The sequence below is a fragment of the Melospiza georgiana genome, chromosome 6, assembly GCF_028018845.1.
Source record: "Melospiza georgiana isolate bMelGeo1 chromosome 6, bMelGeo1.pri, whole genome shotgun sequence".
NCBI classification, from domain to species: Eukaryota; Metazoa; Chordata; class Aves; order Passeriformes; family Passerellidae; genus Melospiza; species Melospiza georgiana.
In genome coordinates, this window is record NC_080435.1 from 36,136,426 (window position 1) to 36,163,006 (window position 26,581).

Consider the following 26,581-nt stretch of genomic DNA (forward strand, 5'->3'; position numbering starts at 1 on the left):
TTAAGTACAATGCTTGCTCGTATAGTTTCTCTTAGATGTCAGACTGGATCCTTCACACCCTTTTATCTCCCTTGCTCTGCTGTTTTCTTTCTATGGTGAAAGACTTTCCAATGGCTCTACTTTGGTCTTGGTCTTTACTGTCATAGGGCCTTTTAACATGCAGGTTAAAGCTCTCCTTTCCATAACTAGAGCCAACAGAGGAGGTTTCATTCTGAAGTTGCTTTAATGATAAAGCAACGTCTTCTCAGCAATTCAGCAGTATTTCAGAAAGGCATCAGAAATTTTTTAAAAATGGCCTGTTGAATAGGCTGAACTGGATTTTAGAGCCACTCCTGCTAGATTTCTTCTGCCATATATTGGAGGAAGGGTATTATTGATCTAGTATTGAGTGGAATTTTAGTATTTTAGAATAAAAGTATTTTCCAAGATAAAAATTATTTTGAAACTAATGCATGAGACAGAGCGCAAGATGAATAGAGAGGATTTTTTTTTCCACAAAAGCCCTATAAAGACAATCTTTATGTGTTTGCACACTCAAAACAAAAAGAAAAAAAAGGAAAAGAAAAATAAAAAGCCCTGGATGCAGTGTAGTTAGCTCTAGAGTCTCTATCACAGTACCAATTCTGAGCTGTCAGAAGGCTGCTCTATTTTATTCTTTTTTTTCTCTCTCTGTGTGACACATTTTAGCTTTCTACAAAAAGGGAATAAAGGGGAAGCAGCTCCGGCTAGCCTTGGAAAAGCTATTTAGCTTGCATATTGTGGAACTGTCTTCCCTAGCTAGTTACTGCCATTTTATAACACTGCAGCATATTGGATCAAAGACTAGAACTGCCACCTCCTGTTTACAATGGGCTGGAGCAGTCACAGAATTGTCAGGGCTACTTTCTGTCTCGGTGTGACTGGAAATAAGACTGAAAACGGTAGGTTGCTACCAACAGGTTAATTTCTTTTTTGTTATTTAATTTTTGGCTTTCACCTGCAATGTCAATGCAAGTAAAGCTAAAAATATTTAACCCAGAAGGGCAAGTATCTTTTTTAATCCTTTCAAATATTCTTGAGTATACCTGGGATAACAGGCACAAATATGCATGCAATACTATTGTTTCAGAGATAATTTCAAAGGCAAAACCACTGAGCCAGGAAAAAAACCCCTAAAAATAATCCTTGAAATGTGTTCTAGATTTTTAATATATGTTATGCTGAGACAAGAGCTGTTAGACTGCATAAACACTATGTCCCAAGACTTAGAAAGATTATTTTTGTAGCTCTGCCAGTACCAAATTTTTGTAAGAGTCATTGGTGATTTTCATTTTGCAGTGACAATATGGTGTTTAAAAATATCAATTGACTGATTAGAATACTTCCTTTTAAAAGTGAAATTGCATTCCACATATCTGGAGGGTGTTATCTGGGGGCTCTGGTAGAATAAGAAGCATTTGACAGGCAGATTTCTAGTTTATATATCTGATTTACCTTTCCAGCTTTAAGAAACTAATTTTGTTGCTTATACTCACAAAAAAAGAGACATAGAGAAGAGAGACAACAGACTGCAATTTTCACACTGGAGTGAAATACAAACTTTTAGATTCCCATCACTGTGTCTGTTAATTCAGGTACCTTAGCAAGAAGATGTGCATATGCCTCTAAAGTTGGGTTTTCAAGAGACAAAAGAAACACAAACAAGAAACATGGGTACTCACCATGTTCTTATAACACCAGCTAAGGTAAGAGATCTGTGTCTTTCTTCTGTGTCACTTCTTATATCCCTTAAACAAACAATCTCATTCCTTTTCCTGCATGTGCCTTGTGCAAGACCTAGGAATTGCATCATTGCTCCCATTTAGTGTTGCTAGTTGGTTACTTAGGGGTGCACACTGTAATGTGAAAAATAATGGGATAAAGATGAAGCTGATCTGCTGCTCTCTTTCTTACAGTGGGCTTTGACGTATGCTGAGATCAGAGAGCAAGATGCATGCTGCATGGGACCAAGGATCTTAGGAGGATATTTGGTATCTGTAATATACCGTCTGCACGTGATTTAAGTCACTCTCCAAGGTGCAGCCCTTCTGCTTATTTATTCTGTGGTTTTTATTGAAAGGCTGACTTGTATGTGCAAGCATCAGTTTGTGGACTCAGCAATGACTTAAGGGCTATTGTCTAGAGACTTCTAAGGGGTTTTTGCAGCCTGTACAGGTCCCCTTTTTCCTTCATGGTCCAACTAGAAGTGCTTATAATTTTAGTTTCAGAAGTTTCTGCTTTAATGCTGGTGGTGACTGTGCATCCATCGCCATCATGCACACTGGATGTGTAATATTTAAAGGGATTGAACTTTGGCAGTACTGTTTCCTTAGGTCTCACAATGGTGTATATAAAACAGAGTATGAACTATTTGGTACCTTATATAGTCTGGTATATTGAAAAAAAAAATTGACACACTGCTAAGTACATATTTTGTAGAACTTTTACAAAACTGGATCAAAAGTTGCATTTGCATCTCCCTTCCTTTTTTTTTTTTTTTTTTTTTGGTGCATGTGTGAATGAAAGTATACATATATATATCTGTAATGTATTTGGGACTGAAAAGTATACAAATTTTTTCTTAAATATTTTCTGCTTTCTGCGTTGAGAGATCCTTAGGTTAGTAAAATCTATTCAACATTTTTTCTAAACTCACCTTCAAAAATGAAGAGACACAAGACTGCGTTTTGGGTCTGTTAATAGAACAAGAAACTATGTCAATGGAAACTAATTCAAGAAGAAAACCTGGTGCTCAGAACATAAACAGAACTTAGAAATGCAGATCCTAGAACTTCCAGCCTGCTTCAGTATCATAATAAATTAGACTGATTATAATTACTACCTAGCTATAACTGTATCTTTTCATTAATTATCTTTTCTCACAGACATGTAGGCTCACACATTGATGCATTAACATTCAGGCCAGCCATGTTTTTTAATATTCTTTTTCAAGCCTTGGTATCCTTGTGTGTATTTGCTCAAAAGAGAAGCCAAGATGAACCATTTACTTTCTCTGTATTTACCAAAATTTATTAAATTAGTGGTGCAAAGAACACTTACTTCACACCTGCACATCAGACCCACTTCAAGTAATATTCTAGTACCATTCCTGCTACTCCTTCTTGCCTTGTATAATTATTTTAAATATCTTCTTATAGTTCCTCTCTATGTGAAACTGTTTAAAATAAAGGAAGAAAAGAACTCTGGAGGTTACAGGAGCACTCCAGAATAGCTTTCTCTGCCTCAAGTCTCCAATTGGAGAAATTATTTCTCATTGATGACTCAACTCTCACTGAATTTTTGAAACATTTCAACATGGAACTGAAAAAGCTACTCTACAAGGAAAGGAACTGTGTCCTTGCCATGTAGTGGACAGGTGAATTACATTCAGCCATTTCTTTCCTCTTTTCTTCTAACTGCAGTCTGCAAGCCCTCTTTCAGCAATATTATCCCAGAGGACAGAAAAAAAATCCCTGAAATGTTTGTTAGATCAAAGGCATTCTTTAAAAAAAGAAAATATATTAATTTGAATACTGTTACTTAGGCAACAACAGAGACTCAGCATAGCTTATCACTTACTAAGAAGGAAAATTGCTCCAGGTACATGTAAATCTAGTTCATGTAATTTCTTATGGTCTAGGAAAGCTACCAGTTAATCCCAGACCACCTGGTCAGGCTCTCTCTTGTTTTTGAACCTAACAACTTAGTTAAACATCTGGTCCAGTCGAGAAAAAATAAGGAAAAAAAGGTCTAGCTGGGTCGCTCTCTCTCTCTTCATAAATAAGAGTAAAGTCAGGCATTCCTTAACTATTTCACCTGTGATTTGGATTTCATTTTTCTTTTGAGAGAACAGACATGGTGGGATGATGACTTTAAAATCCCTTCCCTGTGTTGATATTTATAAACCACAGAGGGTGGAGGTTAAGCTCTGGTTCTGTTTTCAACGGCTTCTCTCATCAGCCAAGGTCAGGAGCTGGGCTCCTGAGGGACCTTGGGTTCATGGTTTTATTGCCAATGAGTAATGCCTTGAAACTGCATCCAGTTCTGCACTTCAGAAGTTTATGTGGTGCTGTTTTTAGTATCTTGATTAAAACTTAGTAGTAAACATAAAGCAACTCTCCTGTCACTATATATTTTCAAGTTTTATTATTTTTTCACCACTCCTCTTTATGATCAGAGTAATAAATGCACCTATACAGGTTTTTCCCTGACATTTTATGCTTCTGACTCCACAAATAAAATCTGCTATAGAAATGCTGAAACAATGTTTCAGGCAGTCAAATAAGCAGAATGACCTTATTAAATTGGTGTTTTTCAATATTAAAAGTAAGACTTTTTAGATAAAATATGCAATTCACCAGTTTTGTGTTTTCTTTTTTTTTTCTTTTTCCTTTTTCTCTTTTTTCTTTTTTCATTCAGTAAAAGAAAACCTGGAATTGCTCACCTCCACCTGCAAATAAATGTGGAAGGAAGCAGCCTGGACAGATTTACCTTTACAGAACATAATTATGATAATAGCTACACATATATTTATTTAAGATTACCCCTATTCTTGGCATTTTCTTAAAGATTTGTGGAACTCCTAGCATTTTCTCTTCCTTATTTTTTTTCTCCTGGTAGTGCAGTGTGATGATCAGGTTCAGGGTCTAATGAGGCAGCCATTCCGAACACGTAGAGACAAAGAAGAGGTTTCCCTGGCAACGAGGACCATGCCAGAGCTCTCAGAACAGTTATTTCCCCTGCATTCAGGTTCCTTTTCTGTTTAGGATGCTTATTAGGGTGAGTTCACAGGGAAGGCCTGGCAAGCTTTTCAGAGATTACAGCTCCTAAATATACACAACAAAATACAGCTAAGGCTATGATTTATGAGTAAACTAAAAAGTGGTAAGCTGACACGTATTTTTTTCATTTTTATCTTTTTTGATAGATTCTTAAAACAACAATGACTACAAGTTCATTACAAATGTCTAAAGCTATTAAATACTGCACATATCTCTTTAGAACTTCATTGGTCTCAGCAAAATTTGTGTGAGTTCACTGAATTCTGAGCCATATTTCTGCTGTCACTAGAATAAGCATTGATCAAGGTTTTAGATCTGAAACACACATGAATTTAAGCACATAGAGATGTGATGAAATATGTAGAAATGTATTTAATATAACTTGAATTTAAATCTGTTTCAATGTAGCGAAAAATTACAGTAATAAAGTATTGAAATATTAGATATTTTTTACTATTTAAAAGTAAAATGAAAGTACAATTAAATTAAATTCTTTAGTTCAAATCTTTACTTGCATCTGAAATGTACAAGCCTTTTATGATGAAGACTTCTGAAATCAGATTAAGAGACGAGCTTTTCCACATCCTTACAAGTTCTTGACAGAACTGAGGAGATTAGTACACCACCCAGCCCAAAGCTTGGTCAGTATCCCGAAATCATTCATGCAGGGATCCAACTCAGCAGAGAGTTTTGATCTGGAAAATGTTTTCAAAGTGAACTTTCTCACACACCTCAAACATACAACAGCAATTGCTACTTCATGTACATCAGAAGCATTAATCTCATGTCCATGATATCCACTGGAGAGATGGAAAAAAATAGTCCAGGTTGGAAGGGACCTACAAAAATCAGCTAGTCAATCTGATAAAAACATGTATTTAATTCCACCATCATCAAGCAAGAATTCAAACCAACCAGCTAGCTATCTTGCCCTTCCTTCCTTCCTTCCTTCCTTCCTTCCTTCCTTCCTTCCTTCCTTCCGCCACTTCCTTCCTTCCTTCCGCCACTTCCTTCCTTCCTTCCTTCCTTCCTTCCTTCCTTCCTTCCTTCCTTCCTTCCTTCCTTCCTTCCTTCCTTCCTTCCTTCCTTCCTTCCTTCCTTCCTTCCTTCCTTCCTTCCTTCCTTCCTTCCTTCCGCCACTTCCTTCCGCCACTTCCTTCCGCCACTTCCTTCCGCCACTTCCTTCCGCCACTTCCTTCCGCCACTTCCTTCCGCCACTTCCTTCCTTCCGCCACTTCCTTCCTTCCGCCACTTCCTTCCTTCCTTCCGCCACTTCCTTCCTTCCTTCCTTCCTTCCTTCCTTCCTTCCTTCCTTCCTTCCTTCCTTCCTTCCTTCCTTCCTTCCTTCCTTCCTTCCTTCCTTCCTTCCTTCCTTCCTTCCTTCCTTCCTTCCTTCCTTCCTTCCTTCCTTCCTTCCTTCCGCCACTTCCTTCCTTCCGCCACTTCCTTCCTTCCTTCCGCCACTTCCTTCCGCCACTTCCTTCCTTCCTTCCGCCACTTCCTTCCGCCACTTCCTTCCTTCCTTCCTTCCGCCACTTCCTTCCTTCCTTCCTTCCGCCACTTCCTTCCGCCACTTCCTTCCGCCACTTCCTTCCGCCACTTCCTTCCGCCACTTCCTTCCTTCCTTCCTTCCGCCACTTCCTTCCTTCCTTCCTTCCGCCACTTCCTTCCTTCCGCCACTTCCTTCCTTCCGCCACTTCCTTCCTTCCGCCACTTCCTTCCGCCACTTCCTTCCTTCCGCCACTTCCTTCCGCCACTTCCTTCCTTCCTTCCGCCACTTCCTTCCTTCCTTCCGCCACTTCCTTCTGCCACTTCCTTCCTTCCTTCCTTCCTTCCTTCCTTCCTTCCTTCCTTCCTTCCTTCCTTCCTTCCTTCCTTCCTTCCTTCCTTCCTTCCTTCCTTCCTTCCTTCCTTCCTTCCTTCCTTCCTTCCGCCACTTCCTTCCTTCCGCCACTTCCTTCCTTCCGCCACTTCCTTCCTTCCTTCCGCCACTTCCTTCCTTCCTTCCTTCCTTCCTTCCTTCCTTCCTTCCTTCCTTCCTTCCTTCCGCCACTTCCTTCCTTCCTTCCGCCACTTCCTTCCTTCCGCCACTTCCTTCCTTCCGCCACTTCCTTCCTTCCTTCCTTCCGCCACTTCCTTCCTTCCGCCACTTCCTTCCTTCCGCCACTTCCTTCCGCCACTTCCTTCCTTCCGCCACTTCCTTCCTTCCTTCCTTCCTTCCTTCCTTCCTTCCTTCCTTCCTTCCTTCCTTCCTTCCTTCCTTCCTTCCTTCCTTCCTTCCTTCCTTCCTTCCGCCACTTCCTTCCTTCCTTCCTTCCTTCCGCCACTTCCTTCTGCCACTTCCTTCCTTCCTTCCTTCCTTCCTTCCTTCCTTCCTTCCTTCCTTCCTTCCTTCCTTCCTTCCTTCCTTCCTTCCTTCCTTCCTTCCTTCCTTCCTTCCTTCCTTCCTTCCTTCCTTCCTTCCTTCCGCCACTTCCCCCACTTCCCCCACTTCCCCCACTTCCGCCACTTCCTTCCGCCACTTCCTTCCGCCACTTCCCTCCCTCCCTCTCTCTCTTTTCTTTTCTTTCTTTCTTCCTTTCCTTTTCTCCCTTCCTTCCCCCTTTGCCTTCTGTCCTTCCTCCTCTCCTCTTGTCCTAATACATGCTACATCACTGTATGAAGCAATGGTCAAGCAAATGTTTGAATATTCTGAGGCAATAGAAAGGACTGAAGGACTGTTTCTGGACAGAACTGCAACTAGCTAACTTTTACTGCAGTCATCATTTCATCTGCCAGTAGCTGAACTTTTAAATCATTTATCCAGCTCATTAAAAAAAAAATTAATATATATATATATGTCTACACACACACACACACACACATATATCCAGAGCACTTTAAAGTCCTCCAAGCTAAAATTCAAGCATTAGGATCCCAAGAGGAAAAATCCTCCCTACAGCCTTGAGTAAAGAACCTAAAAGGCAGAACTTAATCTCTCTCTCTTCATTATTCACTATTGATGATCTGTAGGAAGCTACATAGTGTCTGTGCATACTGAGTGGAGTCTTGCATATTTAGAGAGGACCCTAGGCAGTTGCTTCTTCTGGGATGTTAAACGGATGGCAACTAACTCCTCATGTCTGTGAGACAGGAAGGTTTTCTAACTGTCCTGGAATAAACAGGAGCCTTAAAAACAAGCTCTGCAAAGTCCCTTGTATCAGACACTAACCAAATCACTTGTCACAAGTTCAGCTGGGATTGATAGGCCTGGGAAGAGATTGCTTGACTCTTCTTTATATCCTGTCTCATATTCAATTCCATTATATGTAAAGTAAGGCAGTTGCAAAATAGTGAGAAACTAAGAAAAATAAAAAATGAGAAATAGGAGTAAAAATAAATTAAAAAGTGGGATCTTGCTTTGAGCCTGTAAGGAAGATATTTTCATTTTTTTCTCCTGTGAAGATTGCAAAGGAAACTCATTTCAGCTTTGTAAGACCACAACGATTGCTTCAGACACAAAATGAATCAAGCCTCTTGTTGGATTATGTGGGTGGTATTTCCACTCTTCCCTAGTGGGATAATTCACAGCCTGCAGCTGTGGCATGAAAACTTAAATATTTTTTCTCTTTCTGTCTGGATTTAAAAGGAAGGACCTGCATTCATTTGCTGTTTTAAAGAAAAAGGAAAAAGAAATTGAAGGCCCATTAAAGATTAGTAGTGTGAAACAGAGCAGTCATAAAACAAAACTGCACAAACAAAGGAATTAATTTGCATCTTTCTAAGCAGTTATGGTCTAGTATTTGAAAGTGAATGAGAAGATATGTACTTGCCCAGGTGTATTAATAACAAGATAATGGTAGTAAACAACCCCTTTTGTACTGCTAAGAATCATGACTCTTTACTTACCTGCTCTTAAAGAATTGTTTTCCTTTTATACAACAAAATTTTTAGTAGTATTATTACCTATGAAAGCAATTTTCTTGGATTCTTTGTGTGCAATTCAAACATATTAGATAATACATAAACTATACATTTGCTATTCTGTATCACTAAAAACTCTTTGCAAATTCCCAGCAGAACTTAATTTCCAAGTACATTTTTATTAGTCTAGGAATATCTTCTCCAAGGAAAAAAAAAAAAAAAAAAACAAAAACAACAAACCAAAACAAACAAGATCCATAGCAACAAAAAAAAAAACCCCAAACAAGCAAACTTGAATTCAATGCTTCTCTTCTCGCTAATACAACATAAAGTTGATCTTCCATGACACATTTCTTAAAAGCTGCATTAAAGTTTTTCCATACGCTGTAAATTATTTTCTTTCCTTAATAGCTTGTTGTACTGTTTGCCACTACAATGACTAGGAAATCACTATTAACACTTAAGCTAATTAAGGTTTTCAGAAAACATTGGTTACGTTGTTCTCATTAGCAGACTTTAAAAAAAATACTTTTCAGATATATGAAAAAGAAGATTGCTTTTAAATCTCAAGAAATGAATGTAAGTGTTCATATTCTGGTACATTAACAGTTTGTTCCAGTACATTGATATTTTATGTGGAAATCCTACTCTGCAATTAATATGCTTGATGCAAATTGAAAAACCCATAATCCATCCTTTTCTATTGTATTGTAAGAGCACACTATTATTGAGAAGCTACAGGGTATCAGAACCATTTTTTTAAACTTGAATGCCCATTACCTTAAATCTGCATATAAAATAGTTTGCTTTCATAGTAGGTAATATATAACTGACTTTACCATGATACAAATGAAAATATAACAAAAAACAGTAATAACAATAATAATCATTAGTCCACTCTGTTTCACCTCCACAATTACATATTTTAGCATTAGTAAATAAAAATAGCTTAAAATTAAACACAAAAACTTAATTAAATATCTGGCTGTTCTAGATAATGAGATATCGCCATGGTCACCTAATGTGTTAAGTTTGAAAATAGCTTGGTCTTTATTATATTTTTGGAAATTTCCCAAATCTACTGAAAAGCAAAAGTGATATTTTTGAACATAAAATATAAGTTAATAATTATGTAAATGTAAATAAAATATGTCAATGCCACTTACTATCCCCTGGAGACATTTTCAGTTGAGGTGATTGCCAATGATTGATTGATGCTGAGATGTCCTTTCCTGGTCTTTTCCCCTGGGTCATTCATATATTATGAAGGAGCAGGGTTCTGGTGGGTTGACCCTGGCTGGACGACAAGTGCCCAAAAAACCATCCTCTCAGTCCCCTCCTCTGCTGGACGGAGGGAGAGGAAATATTAGGAAAGGTTCACGGGACAAGAACAGAAACGATCACTCACAAATTATTGCCACAGGTAAAACAGTTTCAGTGTGGGGAAATTAGTTTGATTTAGTGCAAATGAAATCAGACAAAGCTAATGAGAACTAAAAACACATCTTCAAAAACATCTCTCCCCCACCCCTCCCTTCTTTCCAGGCTCAACTTAATTTCTAAATTCTCTACCTCTTTCTCAACAGCAGTGCAGGCAGATGGGGAATGTTGTTGTCAGTTCAACACACATTGTCTCAGTCACTGCTTTCTCCTCAGAAGAAGGACTCCTTCACAAACTGCTCCAACAGGAGTCTTATCCACAGGCTTCAATTCTTCACAAACTGCTCCAGCATGGGTCCTTTCCATGTGATGCAGTCCTTCAGGAGCAGTTCCAGCAGTGGGTTTCCCACAGGGTCACAAGTCCTGCCAGCAAACATGCTCCAGCATGGGCTCCTCTTTTCATGGGGCCACATGGCCCTGCAAAGGACCTGATCCAGCTTGGGCTTCTCACTGTTACATCTTCCTTTGGACAGATCCACCCAGTCTGACATGGGGTTCTCCACAGGCTGCAGGTGGATCTCCGCTTCCCCATGGGCCTCCATGAGGCGCAGAGACACAGCCTGCCTCCCCATGGGCTGCACCACGGGCTGCAGGGGAATCTCTGGTGCCTGCAGCTCCTCCTCCTCCTCCTCCTCCTCCTCCTTTACTCACCTTGGTGCCAGCAGAGTTGTTTCTCTCACACATTCTCACTCACCTCTCTGGCTGAAGTTGTCCATACACAGTTTACCACCCATCCCCACCCTCTTTTTGACTGTTACACCCAAAGTTGCCATTGGGCTCTGCCTTGGCCAGCAGTGGGTCTGCCTTGGAGACCGCTGGCACTGGCTCTGTCAAATGTAAGGGAACCTTTCTGGCAGTTTGTTACAGAAGCCACTCCTCTAGCTCCCTGCTAGAGCACCTTGACACACAAACATAATTCCACACCTTGCCACTGTGAATCACTTATTTAAAATTTGTCAGAAAAATCCATATTCATCACACAATCTTCACAAACTTCAATCACGTCATTCACATCCACACCAAACAAGTTGCTGGTCTAGAAATTTTTCCATTAACAATGATGACAAGGTCTCATAGTAATCAGCAGCACAGCAACTTCCTGCAGCTGCCTCATTTATACAGACTGCTGGATACTCCACTGCTAGTACTCCTACTTTAGGTGAAGGGAAATTAAGACCTCATGTATCAAATACCTTGAAAACTCTTTTAAAGCCAGAAAAAGGTTTAATACAAGCAAATAAATAATGTGTAGCAATATATTTATACAATGTAGAGACACCACCTTTGTGTCTGCCATAGAACTCAAGAGATTTTGCTATCTGGTTCATGCAGCAAAAGTAATTGGGATACTGCACAAGATTGTGAAATCAATATCTTCTTTCCAAGGACTGCTCTCTGAACAGAATGCCCTTTCTGGAGACACGGGCAGCTTTCTGGAAACAGAATATTTGTGAGACCATATTCAGAATTCATTTTATCGTTCTTCAGGAGGAAGCTTCTAATTTTCTTCCTTCTACAGAAATTTTCTTCCTTCTACAGACTTTAAAAGTACTGCTGTAATTTGTATATTACAGACCTATCTTGAGCTGGCCTGTATACAGAATATCTAAACCACTGCTCCTGCACTTACCTGGCAACAAATAGTTCATACTTCCTTTCTTTATTTCTTCATACTCTGAAAACAAGGTTTCTTATAAGCATGTGTAATAATACACTCTTGCAGAAGCAATTAAAAATAATGAATTAGTGTGCTGCTTTCGGCTGAGGTGTGTTTACTTTCTTCAGCAGCTAGTGTGGGGTTGTGTTTTGGATTTGTGTAGAGGACAAAATTGAATTAGTTATTGCTGAGCATGCTTTACCCAGAGATGAGCCCTTTTCTGCTTCTTGTACAGCTGTGCTGGGGGAGGTACATGGGAGACTGGAGGTATATGGGAGGTTGGAAGAGCAACCTGTCACAGCCAGGAGAGGTGGCCCCAACTGACCAAAGGGGTATTCCAGACCATGTGGCATCATGCTCAGCATATAAAGTGGTGGGAAAGAGGAAGAGGGGGATGTCTGGAGTGATGGTGTTTGTCTTCCCAAGTCACCATTACATGTGATGGGGCCCTGTTCTCCCAGAGATGGCTGAACACCTTCCTGTCCATAGGAAGTAGTGAATTAATTCCTTGTTCTTCTTTGTTTGTGTGTGCTGCTTTTGCTTCTGCTTTTAAATTGTCTTTGACTCAAGCCAGTTTTTTCATTTTTCCAGCTTTTACCTCTTCAATTCCCCCCTGATCTTGATAGTGGGGTAGTGAGTGAGCAGCTTCTTGGGGCTTGCTTACTGCTTGGACTTAAACCATGACAAACACTCAAAACAGACATCACAAGAACAAAACCACCTTGAGGTGGTAATGAATGGGAAGTGAAGTTTAAGGCTTTGAGGGATGCTGTTGTAGTTACCAAGCGGGAGACTCTAAAATTCTGTTTAATATCATAACTTTTTAAGAAAGCACTTGGAAATTCACAATAATGACCTTTACAGATAGTTTCTTATTCTCTGGAAGTTGTCATCACATCTGAATGTATTTGTGAATGGAGATGTATGTATGGAGATATATGTATGGTTCATACCAACCCATTCCTGCATTTCAAATTATGTAGACATGTAAGAAGATTATTTTTATAGCTAATGCAGCTCTAATCCAAATTTTCCCTTTCCTCTGATTGCAACTTCCTCCTGCAGCTCATCTAGCACTGCTGATCTGTGATTGCTCCTGGTGTATAGGTCTGTTGGAAAAGATTGTCATCCTGAGCAGATAATAGACATGTTCAACTCCAACATCCTCATGAGTCAGAAATGTCTATCAGCCACAACTTTACCCTTAACTTGGTTTAAATTTGGAAAATGTGTATCAAATTGGGAAGGCATTTTATGTTTTAGGTTCTTTATTCCCAACCTCTGAATGACTACTGAACAGATCATTCTTGTAGGGTGCTACAATATGATGTAGCATAGAGTACTACCATGGTTTACTATTCAACAGCACAACCCTGAGACACACTGTGACACCTGTGTCATGGTCAGAGCAGGTGGAGAAAGGAAGGGATCTGCACACTGTAAGGCAGACAGCCACATCTCTATGGCTAAACATCCATTCTGGAGGAAACAAGCTGATAACGTTCACAGTGGCTGTGACTTGTGGCAGAATTGCATTAATTATGTTCTTCACACTTAATAAAACACCAAAATATGAGCCTTAAAATTATCAGTACTCAAAGCAAAAATGAGAACAAAATTTATTGAAGTGATATGTAATTTTAAATGAGATTTTATATAGGATATAGGATCCTTTGCATTCTACTTGCAATTATACATATACAGACTATTTTTCTCTCAGCTTTTCTTCTCCACTCTTCTTCCCCTAACTAGCTGCTGATTTTTTTTCCTCTCTCCTTTTTTCTTTTTTTTTAAAAAGTCCTTCACTCTATCATAGTACTTGTTCCACTTTGTTCCTCTTCCACCATCACACTTCAAAGACTTCCAGGAGTCAGACAGAGTTCTTTCAACAAGGTAACACTTTCCTTCACAGAAAGGAAAAATTCTTCTCTAAGGCAGGAGCAGTGGGAGCAGTCTAGGTACCCTTACCAACCCCTTTTTTTTTTTTTTTTTTTTTTACATATCCTATACTCATCACTGTTGGAAAAGTATGAGACCAATGCAGTGAGCTACAGTTGTTAAGACAGACCATATGATTTATTTATTCTCCTCTCTTCTCCTCACATCACAGAGGGACTCAGTCCCAGACTGAAATGGAATCCAGATCTATCTATCTTTTAGATTTTTTTATATCATTGTTCCCAAATTAAATATTCTGCTTTAAGATATAGAAAATTACTTGCTTTAGAAAATATTTTTTCAGATTATTTATTTTAATAATTCAATATTTTTACAAGCCATATAATTTCAGATTGCTTTTGCACAGAGGAACTTGAGATTTTTATTTAACTGTGTAGTGAAAGCCATCTTAGACTGCCTGACTTCTGAATTTCTTTGGTTTTTTTTAATTATTGAATTTGAGTACTTGTTACACTGGGGTTTTTTTGTGGGTTTGTAGATTCTGATATCCACAAATATTAAAAGACAGTACATGAAGACAGATATTTTATTTCAATTGTACAGTAACTATCTGTAAAGATGTTGTGATGCAAAAATGGTAATGAGGGCTGTCTCAGAGCCAAGCCATGGAAAACACTGTTGTTTTCTGGTTTCTGTAGAGGCTTTAAAATCTTACCAAGCTATTGACATATACAGTTTGACACTGACAGTTCCTGAGGACATTTTATTCACCTGATGGGCTGAATATATTTTATTTGTAAAAAGACAATATGATTATTAAACAGTTTTATTTTGCTTGTTTGATTGTTTTCTGGTTTACGTTAATTTCAGTACATGCTGTATTTTTTTGCAAATTTAGGTAAAACTAGTAAATTACATTATAGCTCTGAACATATACACCTTGAAAAGTCAAACAAACCAGTTTTGACACTCTCTGTAGGAAATTGCAATTGTAGCATACAGTAAGAAGACTTTACAGATAGCGTGTGTTTCAATAAATAAATGTTAAGCAAGGTCGATTTGTTTTTTGGGGTTCTTTTGGGGGGGCTACAGTGATGTCTTCTGTGAGCAGGACCCGGTGTCAGAGCAGGTCAGGCGGATGCCCGAGGAGGCTGAGACCCAGTGGGAAGCAGGTCCTGGCAGGACCCATGGAAACAGGAACCCACACTGGGTTCTCCATCTCTCAGTTCCTTCACTGAGAAGGAGGAGAGTTTGAGTAGTCCTTAGACTGAGGAGGAGGGAGACATAGAGAAAAAGTGTGGTGAACTGATCACATCCCCATTGCCCATCTTTGCTGTGCCACTGGCAGGGAGGACGTGGAGAAAACTGGGAGTGAAGTTGAGCCTTGGGGGAAGGGAAGGGTGGGTGCAAGGGTTTTTAAGATTTGATTTTATCTCTTGTTGTTCTACTCTGATTTGATTGGCAGTAATTGAAACTAATTTCCTCAAGTTGAGTCTATTTTGCCTGTAACTATAATTGTGTGAGTGATCTTTTCCTGTCCTTACCTCAACCTGCAAACCTTTGGTTCTGTATTTTCTACCCTGTACAGCTGAGGAGTGGAGTGGCAGTGCAGCTTTGTAGGGTAGCAGATGTCCAGCCAGGATCAACTCACTACAAAGTTATAGCTGTCATTATTAGGGTTTTTTAACAACTGGTAGGATAATTGTGATTTTTTTAAAAATAAAAAGTTATTCCAAAAGAAATATAAATACAGCTAATCTGAAGCATGAACTATTACAGACATTCTCACAGATTTCCATTAGGTAAATGTTAGTTTCTCCAGTCTTTCTGACAACACACATTTTCTCTTCCCTTTAAATTAATTTTACAGCAGATTACAATTCATAAAACCTCCCTGGGGACTTGAGCTGACTGAAAAAGGAGAGCTGCTGAAACACTATATGAAAGGTGAATACTTTTCATGACTGACACAAACATCTTAGAGACCTTTCCAAATAATTTCAGTTACTGTAGCATGTTCTTTATCTTGAAGAATATTTTGACCCAAACCAAAACCCAAATACTTTGACCCAAACACTCTTTAAGGCTCTGCAAAATTGACTGCTGAGCCAGACTGATTTTTGACAACTAGCTTCACCTTTAAAATTTCCTGTTTTCACGAAACTTAGATTACCTCTATTGGCCAAAGTGTTCTTATGTTTTCTATCTGGTCTAATTAGACCACTGCAATGTTTTCCCAGTAATATATAATGTTTTTATTCTGCTTCTTTTGGATTTTTTTGAGGATTTTTGGCCAGGGTTTTTAAAGACTTTCTGTTGTTTTCTTTATATGTAAGACCCTCCCAATCCTTCTTGCATTGTTCAGTCTCCCGTAGGTGATAAATAAGTGGCTTAGGAGTGTGAAAATTTCATTGGACCTGAATAAGCAAGTCCTCTGATCAAACAAAGCTGAGGGGAGAAAACTGCTCAGGCATTTTCTAGAATCTGGGATTCTAGTAAGCCCTGGCCAACTCTGAGGTACAGACTCAATGTACTGGAAGGCTTTAAAAAGGATAAGGTTATTTTTCTCAGCTATTTTTCTCATGCCACCATCCCCCTGACAACCAGGAGCCTCTCTTTTATGTGGATTAAATCCGTGCCAGCTGCTGTTTTCTCTCAAATTCCCATTCAGTAAACACTGCCTTATTAACAAGACCATATTACTCCCAATCGTTAAAAAGGAAAGTCAAAAATATTGTTATGTAGTTAATTATGATTGTATATTGATGATATCAAATCCTTATTTACCCTAATTTTATAGAGTTCTGTATGTTTGCTTGCTAACAGCATGGTAATTTCAATGAATGGGGAAACATAAAGCCCAGAAACATACACACACAGCCTCTTATTTATGTTTTTGACCTATTTACATTAAGCACAGAGTAAATACACTTTATAATTAACAGAGGGCTAAGCCAAAGTCATCAATATGGGAGAACAAACCCATGTTTTGAAGTCTAGCTCTCCCTGATACTCTAAGGTGGATATGCACAAGATCATTATGTATTCTTCACCACAGGTCAGTTGCTTAGCTACCAGCGAAGTAGAGAACTACTAATTGAAAGTATTCAGTATTGCTGGCAGCATCTGTTACAGGACACTGGTCTTGGAAACACTCAGATATAAATGTTGCAGGGGGATGAATAAAGGAAAAATCCACACAATATAATCTTGCTGAAAATGGCAAATGTCTTCCTTCTGTATTCTAATATATAAATTATCATCAGTAAAATTACATTGATTCTGATGACCATCAAATGCTTGTGTAATGAATTTTGTTGTAGAGATTAGTTATTCACAGAAGTTTTACATGCTGTGGTTATATTTGAGATGCAATTGTTGCAAATACTGGAATAATTTCTTATTTATATAGCTCCATCACATTTCCAAGTGATTCATTACATTCAGGGGGCTCTAGTTAATAGTAGAGCCATTAAAATTTTTCAAAAATACAGTCAAGCACTGGCAAGAATATTATCCTCTCATGAGATCCCTCATTCCTAAAACTCCTGCATTTAGTTCACATGAAACTTAAAACTTTGTAGTGCAACGAGCGTTCCATTTTACCTCAGAGAAGAATTTGACAATACATTATTAACTTTTCACAGTATTCTCCAGTGTAGGTGTTCTTTTTTTATATTTTATTGTTTTTCTTTTGCATTCAGTCTTTTATAACTTCATTTTCTGCCACTGTTAATGTCTGGAATAAAAAGGTTAAGGCCATCCTGTTGGGATAAATGAGAGGCTCTCTTTAATCGATGTCCTCATATCAGACTTTTCAAATGAGACATTTTCAACCTTTACCTTTCAGCTGTCATATTGAAAAAAATAAATTTGGACTAGAATTATGTTCTTCTGAAGTTTTGCATATAAAGTATTAGGAAAACATTCCTTGAAACAAAATCTCAACAGTTTTATTGAGAAAGTTCAGTTAAATTTCTTCCATAGAGAAATGTCTCACTGATAGCTTCACACAAATCCAATTAATCTATATTTCTACAGACAGACAGTTTTTAAAGTTACGGTTGCTCATAATGATGATTCAGTTTATATACAATTTTGTAGATTTGACAGCCCTGTAAGCCAATGAAAGAAACAAGTTTGTTGCATTTATCTGATTTCCAGAGACTTTAAAACTAAAGACAAATCTTCAGACTTTCTGGGCCTACTTGAAATACATTGTCCCAAGATTATCTGTTCAGATAACAGGATTTCATATTTCTTACCTGGAAGGAGAATCCAGAACTTGAGGAAGTAAAACATATTTAATTGACATACTGCCATTTTAATTTAGCACCTTTTTATCTTTTATTAATGGATCAAGTGGGCGATTGTAGAGCTCCAATAATATAACTTGCAACTCAGTAAATCCTTTTAAATTTTGTTGTGAATCTGGAAAAGAATCTCACCCTACTTTTTGCTTAAATGGTACAGTTGTTGACTACAGAGTGGGCCCAGAACTGTTCCTTGGATGCCTCTATGAAAATATCCCTAAACCAAATCACCAGGGAAAGTAACAAGTGCAGCTTGTTGCAGGCAACTTCAGCTCACACAATTGCACCTTCTAAGACATTCAGTCATCCAGTTGAGTATTCAAATATTTATGATTGCATTGCCTTGCAGTCAGGAAAAGGTCCACAATGTAGCTGACACAGTCCTTCTCAGAAGTAGTACGTGATCCTCAGGGAGCACAGCAAACCACCCCAAGAGCAGAACTATGTTTATTATTGTAGGGGGATAGAATATAGGTGGGTGAAGGTACTATAGAAAGTAAACTTACCCCCAGAAGATTTGCAGCTGGGTTAATTATTAAAGATCAGGAGCAGACCTGATGTTAACAGGCCACAGCTGTAAGCCAATAAGAGGAGTGTTATAAAAGAGTGGATTGGTTGGTTGGGGGGAGCTGGAGTCAGTTGGCTGCTGTGAGGGTGAGGAAGAGTCAGTGCCCGGAGGAGCTGCGTACAAGAACCATCAAGGAGGTCTGAAACTCTAGCAATATGGAACCTTTGCAATGTAATGATAATAGAACTCTTGCAATATAATGATGACAACATAATATACCAGGACTATCTTAATTATAACCTATGAATTCAACCAAAATTTCAGTTTTCTCAATCAAATGAATTCTTCTCTAGTAAAACAGTTATAGTTCTAAAAACACTAAAATGTCACTCCTTAGTCTCAGTTAATATTTGACATCCCAAGTTCTAGGGAATACTAGTAATGTCACAGCTTCCTTGCCATCCCATGGGTCTTTCCTGAGATGACTCTACTGTATTTAAGCTGTGCACTTCTCCTGGTTTTCCTTTCTATAACTTCCTCTTTCAAAACTCAATTTTCTATTACATGGAGTAAGTAGATTTAACTTGGAGTAAGTAATTTAACATAATTTTAAGAGAGCAGTTTCTTAGTGATTACTTGCCAGCTGTGCTTAAACCATGACAGTGACTAGTGGTTTTCTTCCCTTCTTATCTTTTTTTAATTCCCTGAAGTCCCTATAGACTATTCAGGGCTCAATAAATCTTTGGTTGCTTCTTAGGTATTCCCATGACATATAAATAATAAAGCTGCTAACATAGAGGACTAAAGTTTATCAGTAAAACCTGTTTTAAGTTTGGGAAATAAGTAAGTGGTGATTGAAGGAAAAAACTACTTTTCATCCAAGCAGATATTAGGCAGAACTTAAACAAGAGCTAATAAAGTTACACTTTTAAAATCACAAGTTATACATAATTTACAAACAGTAATTGGAAAAGGCTCAGCTAATGAGGTCTCTAGACCATTAATAATCTGTTTCAATAACAGAGGATCTCAAAAGACCGGTGAGGAACTGCCACTGTATGTCTGGTTTAATAAGGTAAAACCAATGGCCCAAATAACTATATATTTTTCAGTCTGACCATTTTCACAGATTGAGAAGGATAAATACTGATGGAAATTCAATATAGACATTTTAAAAAAGCTAAATTAATTATTGATTATTAAATCTTTGCATGATTGGAATATGAATAATCACAGAGGGCATGGAGGCTATATAATATGACACTAGGTCATCGTGTCTTCTGTATTTCCCAATTCAACTCATACATCAATAAATTGGAAGGAAAAAAACAACCAAACAAACAAATGACCCACAGCCGATAGAACTGGGTAAGGTTCCAGATGGATGAAAAGATTTTGGCTTAGTTAGGTAGAAAAATAAAGCGTCCAAAGGTTGGTTGTGGAATTTAGACATTTGAAGAAGCAATAACCCATACATTTTAAATATAAGTATGTTACAGTTTCAAATCAAGAATGAGATCAGACTACTTGATCAGGACTTGATTTACAGACTGAAAACTAGCTGTCCCTTTGATTCTCACAAATCAGTCTGCAACAAGGGCCAGCAAGATACCCTTACAACTAAGAAGGTCGACAGCATTCTGGACTGCATTAGGAAGACCACCACCAGCAAGCAGATTTGTGTAGTTGATCCTTCCCTTATATTCACCACTGGTGATATATCTGGAGTGCTGTTCCCTGTGCTAGGTGCCACAGTACAAGAGGCATGAATGTATTGGATAGAGCACAGTGAAGGACTGCTAACATGATTCAAGGATTGCAGCATCATTTAAACTAGGAAAGACTGAGAAATGGGAGTATTTCCCAGGAGAAGAAAGGTTTCAGCAGGATCTTGTTAATGAGTATCAATAATTAATGGCAGAAAATAAGGATGTAGAGGCCAGGAAGATTAACAGGCCTGTGTTACTCTTCTCAGTAACACCTAACAAAAAGACAGGAGGCAGCACGCACAAACTAAAAAACAGGAAATTCTGGCTAAACACAAGGAAAGATATAGTTCTTGTAGAATTACTAAAATGTTTGCGTTGGAAGGGATCTCTTAAAGATCACCTAGTCAAACTCTCTGCCATGGGCTGGGACAGCTTTTACTCAGGTTAGACTTTTTACCAGATTGCTCAAGACTGTAAGGTGGTTGAACACTGTAACGTGTTGCCTGGAGAGGCTGTAGAGTCTCAATTCTTGGAGACAGAAAAGAGCCAACTTGATGCATAACTGGGCAGTCTGCTCTAAATCATCTTGTTTTGAGCTGTGGGATTGTGCAAGATGATCTCTGCAGGTCCATTCCGACCTTAATGGTTCTGTGATTCTATGATGAAAAAAACAAAAGGTGACCATTACATTACTGATTGAAATTGAACTTCCCACTTCCAATAATAGATCTAATAAAGATCTAGTATTAGATACTGAAATATTTCAGGTATTATAATTTATATACAAATTGTCAAACTGAGGTATGGACACTTGCCTTATGAACTTTCCCTTTCTTTCTCCTCAGTACCCACAGAGTCCTACAAATAAATTTTACTTCCTCTCTTTATCAAACTTGCCCTGCAATCACTGAAAATTTTGAGACCCTCTTAAAGTCACTGTGAATTTTAGTATTATTTCTTGTTTTCAATTCTCATGAAGGCCTCTTCCCAACAAGTAGCCATAACTGTGAGATACCTAAATTCTATGCACTAATAATAGACTTCAAAATTTCAGATGTGCATGAGAGGTGGAAAGCATTCACTGAAATAAAAATTGTGAAGTTTTCCAAGAAAAAAATATGCTAGCATTGTAAAAGAAATGGTTTCCAGTATTTTTCATCCTCAGAGGGATTTTCTGTCTTTCTGTGTGTCTGCCTTTACTAATTATCAGACCTTTCTAAGGATAACAACATTTTTGTTGGGTCTATTATCAAATATTTCCTTCATATCATTTCTATATTAAACCAAAAAGCAAACACTTTTACGCAACTGTTCTTTCCTGTAAGAGTTTTTTCTATTAAATGTATAGGGAGGAAAAAAAACCCTGAATAATAGAAAAGTAATGTTCAGAATAAAAAAAAGCTGACTAAGATTTACTATATCGCATGCTTCTTGACCTAGCGTCTAATTTCCTCTTCAGTTATATATCAATGACTTTGACATACAGAATTATACAGCATTGTCCTATTAAACTGGTGCTTTGTGTAAAGGAATGGTTTCCCACTCATTTCCTGACTCTAAGCTAGTCTTTGAAAATGTCATTCCTGGATAATTACCTCCTATCCAAAAAGAATCAATATTTGTTTATACCCAAGTTTATGCATCCTTTTTATGGCATGAACAAAAACTGGGTGCTTAGGCTGAGCTTGCAATAATAAGTCAAGCATGCTGCTTCCTGAAATTTATTGTTATTATGTTTCTTTTGCCTTGCTGATGTGGCTACTAAATGTGCAAACTGAATTGGTTTCCACAGTCCAGCTGATAGGAGTGTTAGAGTTTGTCTGCAGTAATTGTTGTTCTGGAGATGATAGTAAGCACTTCCCACATTTCCCTCATGTCTGCTTTTCATACTAGGAGGAAGAAACAAGTTGGAATAGTCTACGTTAAGAACAGTACTACAACAATTTGTTAAAACCTATCAATCTTCTGTTAGTCTGTCATCTCTCCTGCCACATTCTTTAAGAAGCCTGGAAAATTGGAAAAGAGGAAGCATCCTTAAACTTTTCTTGGCATTTCCTTCTTACAGTGAAACCATAATCAACTCTCGCAATTTCTAATACAAATATATCTCTTGATAATACAGCCAATAAGTTGTGCACAAGCAGTTTAGTCACTAGAAGGAGCATAAAATTTAAAATTTTATTTAAGTGTGTGAATTCACATAAAACTTATTCCAGCCATACTAGGTTATTTCATTTTGTTTCATTCTTGACACGCTCACAATGTTTTTCTGACACCATGCCAGGATGTTCTTCAATCGAAGTTATAAATGCCCTCTGCCTTCTTAATCCAGGTGATACCTTGATAATCAAATTCTAACCATTTTCCTTTTACCCCAGTTCCCTCATCTGCCCAGCCTGCTTTCCAGACCATTCTACTTAAAATTGTCTGTCCTTTGGGAGTCATAAGCTGAAATAAGGGGGGAGTTTTGCTGATCTGTGGGTTTATGTCCAATAAGGTTTTAAGACTGTAGAATCATAGAAGTAGAAATCCAGAAAGCCAATAATCATCTAAATTCCTACCTGTACTCTTTATTCTATGTCACCCAAGATGCCAGCTTATTGAATTGTGACTTATATTCCAGTGTGTATTCTCTAGTTCAAAAATATAAGGAAAGCTCATTTTCTTATCCATATAGATTCAGCTTATGCTCAATTTGTATGCAAAGCAAATAATTTGCTCATACTTATAGAGGATATGCATTATCAGAGCACAACACCTGCAGGACAAAGGATAGGTTAATTTCATTGTTGCCATGAAGCAGAGGAGATCATTACAGAGCCTGCAGTAACCGAGCTCTGTGAAATAGCTGCATTAGCCATTAACTTTCCAGCACTAAATTTCATATCAGACTCAATTAACTACTACATAGCTTTTAATGACAATATTTTTCAGATGCAGCTTTTGTTTACTAATAAGATTTCCCATCACAACCAACTTTGTCATTACTTTGGTGGCATTAATATTCACGTCTTGCATTTCTTTGAAGAAAATGGAGCAAAAAAAATCACATTTGCTGAAAGTAATCCTTGAATTATTCTTCTAAATTTTAAAGCATTTGAGTTGTACTTTTGCACTAAATGGCAATAAGTGTGTAGATGAATGATGTCTCTGCATTATATCCACAGAACAAACTGGAGTTGTTTCTAGAACTTCCATATGTTTGAACATCCAGAACATTTCTTTGTGTTTGAGGCTTTCATGATCAAAGGCTTTAAGTTTATTATTTTCTTATCATACTGAAATTCAAAGCTCAGAATAAAAGAAGTCATAAATTTAATATAATCAGAAAATAGTTTGCATCGTAATTAGCACAATATGCAGAAAATAAGACGGTTGGATTAAGATATCCGCTCACTCACCACCTACAGAAGGAAATATTTCAGAAATAATCTTTGAGATTTCAGAAATATTTTCATGTCTATGAAGTGAACCCAGTAAGCCAACATTAACTTTTTGCTAATGTTTACTTTTCAAAGGTAAAACCTTCAAATGGCACCTATTTAGAGCCAAAGGAAGAAAAATATCTATTTACTGTATTTTGCTTTAAAATACAAAAGAGCAACTTTAGCTGTTACTGGCTTTATTATTGCACCTGGAAATAGTTGCTTTGTATACTTATATTAGAAAAACAGAAGCTAAAGCTCACAATTTTCTGTCATAATTCCTTTCCCTATGCTATTACCATTTTTGTCTTCAGCCCACCTGGAACTGCATTCCATTTTATGTATCTTGTCATTTGTAGTCATATCATCCGAGCTCCTCATTTCAAAGCTGATCAGCTCCCTGTTCATTCCCCTGCTCCTGGGTTTGGAAATACTCACTATGCCCTTATTTCTCTAGAATTGTTTTAGATCCTTTTCTAGTTTGTGCTGGTTTTGCCCTTTTGAATTTTGCATAGGAGTGGGCAAATTTTCTGTTATAAACACATATGTCATTTTGTCATTTTCTTTCCATAAATTTTCATCATCAATTTCTCAAGAATTCTTCAGTGACTTCCAAGAATTCTGCTACACTAATCTAGTAAAGTAGGGAATTTACAAGTCTGCTTTTGCACCACTAAGGAGTATTTAATTTATCAATAAATAGCATAGAAACAGTAATGTACCAGGTTGCATTCAAAACCAAAGAGATCCTTTCTCCTAATTTCAGCATTCAGATTAGCGTAAAAGCACTAAAGCACACATCACTTTAATTACCACTCTTTTGGACAAGGAAATCAGACAGGAGAAGTAAAATCTGTATTGAACATTGGTTTTCTTTTTAATCTTATAATAGCAGCTGCCTATGAATAGGATTTGTAGAACCCTTTCATAGTTGGTCTTAAAGGTCAGTATTATCCAAAGAAAGGAGCTCGCAATATTCAGAAAAGAACTGATTCTGAGGTGACTGCTTGCTGTCTTACTTTCTGCTACACGAGAAGCCATACAAATGCTAAGTTCTGAGGACATAAGCCTTAATATTTACTTTCACAGCTTATAAAGAATTTTGAAGTGTTCCTTTTTTGAAAAAAATTAAAATATGATAAATCAGGCTGGCAGATGCATTACACAGATTTTTTTTTTTTTATTATAAAATAAAACCCCCCAAATTTTTACCTCCTCATTATATTTGATCAGCCTTAACTGCTGCCTTAACTAATGGCTGAAATATTATACTTATGTGCTTTATGTGCCCGAAGAAGCCTTGCAGTTATAATCCTACCGTAACTGGTAGAAAAGGATTTGAAAGTGCCTCATGAGTTTACTTTCCTAATAGTGAACATTTATAAAACATTTCATGCTTCCAAAATGATCTTGTACTTTTATGCCTGCTTAAATAACATTTGTTGTGAAAAAGCGTGGCTCCAAGAGCCTGTGTCGCAGGTTTGTCTTCTGTTAGTCTTTACAGTTTCTGCACAGTTGCCAGACATTGAAAAAATTGAAACAATTTAATTAGAAGTGCCCTCTTCAAAATCTAGTTTCCACTGATAGATTTCCGCTGGTTTTTCCGTATAACTCCTAATCTCTCAAGTGGTTAAAACCTCCTGATAATGTCTCATCTGTATTGACTCAGGGATGTTGCAGATTTAAGTTCCAGAGTTCAGAAACCAATTTTTTCCAGTCAGTTTTGCTGAAACAAATAAATATCTGAAGGATGACACAAACTTTAGGGGATATCCTGAAAAAAGGTCTTCAAATCCACCACATTAACATCAATAAATATGAGGAAAACACTAAACTGAGGCAACTGGTAAGAATTCTCACAGTCTTATTACAGAAATGTTCCTAAAGAAGGACCTGGGCAAACCTGTAGACTACTGAAGACGAACAGAAGCCCAAAGAAAAGCAGTGACACATTTCACTTGTTGAAGAATCTGATTCATAACAGGCCAACACACCTCTTCTTCAAAATAATCATTTTAAAGATTGAAAAGTAGCAATGCTCAGAGAAAAGCTGATTAGTTTATGTGTTCTATGGCATGCATTTAACAGCCACTTTCCTCAGTTCTAATTTCTCTGAAGTTTATCATAATTTTGCTAGTTACCTGACTATTCAGGTATTTCTTCAGATGAAGAGAACGGTCCCAAGTTCTTCCAAACTCTGTCAGCCTAGTCTGGACTGAAAGGGCTGGTTCATTTTGTTCTGACTACAAGCACCTTTGCAGAACTGAAACCTTACAGACATGTTCCAACAGAGAGAGCTGAAAACTGCCTGTAAGGTGTGTGAACAATATTGCCATTCCTTTCTGTACCTAATATGAAAGGCACTGACAATTAGCATTTGCTGAAGAGCTAAGCTCTGTCTTATCTGTGATAAGAGTTTCAGCTCTGTTCTCATCCTCTAAATTAAGGAGGGAGTCTTTTACTCTATTTGAATTACTCTCCAGTCCATTCAACCTGTGAGGGTTCTATTTATCAGAACATATAAGTTTATTAGTCCCTGAGAAGTCAATAACACCTTTTTTTTCCTACTTGCTTAGCTGATCAACATTAGCACTAATCACATACTTGTTAAGGTTTTTGGTAGTTAAGAATACAGCCTAACTGATGCAAGCAGTTTTAAAAATGAATTAATGAAGGAGGTTGTAGTTGTGCATTTTCATAATATGCATTAATTCATTGATAAAATTCATTTAGTAGTAAAACCACATTTTCAAAAATTGAGAAGGATCCCTCTGTGAAGCCATTTTTAACTCTGATATTTATTAAAAATAGCCCACTGCAGAAAGTCCTCACATTCTTTTCACAAGGGGGGTTAATTTTAACCCTCAATATGAAGACACGACCTTACTGCTCAAGCTGCAAGATATGTTAACACTTTCATATGGTTAC

At 37.6% G+C, this 26,581-nt stretch overlaps 1 long non-coding RNA gene across 2 annotated transcripts in view; it reads left to right on the plus strand.

Annotated features, from left to right (window-relative positions):
* Positions 1-823: 823 nt before the first annotated feature.
* The window catches only part of LOC131085102 (uncharacterized), a 34,872-nt gene continuing 9,114 nt past the window's right edge, over positions 824-26,581 (plus strand). Inside the window, exons 1-3 of one of the 2 annotated variants that reach the window (XR_009114609.1) lie at positions 824-920; positions 1,614-1,724; positions 1,935-2,055. This is a non-coding gene — a long non-coding RNA (uncharacterized LOC131085102). Of the gene's footprint in view, positions 921-1,613; positions 1,725-1,934; positions 5,206-26,581 lie in introns of those variants that run through there. The other variant, XR_009114608.1, reaches the window with a different exon arrangement.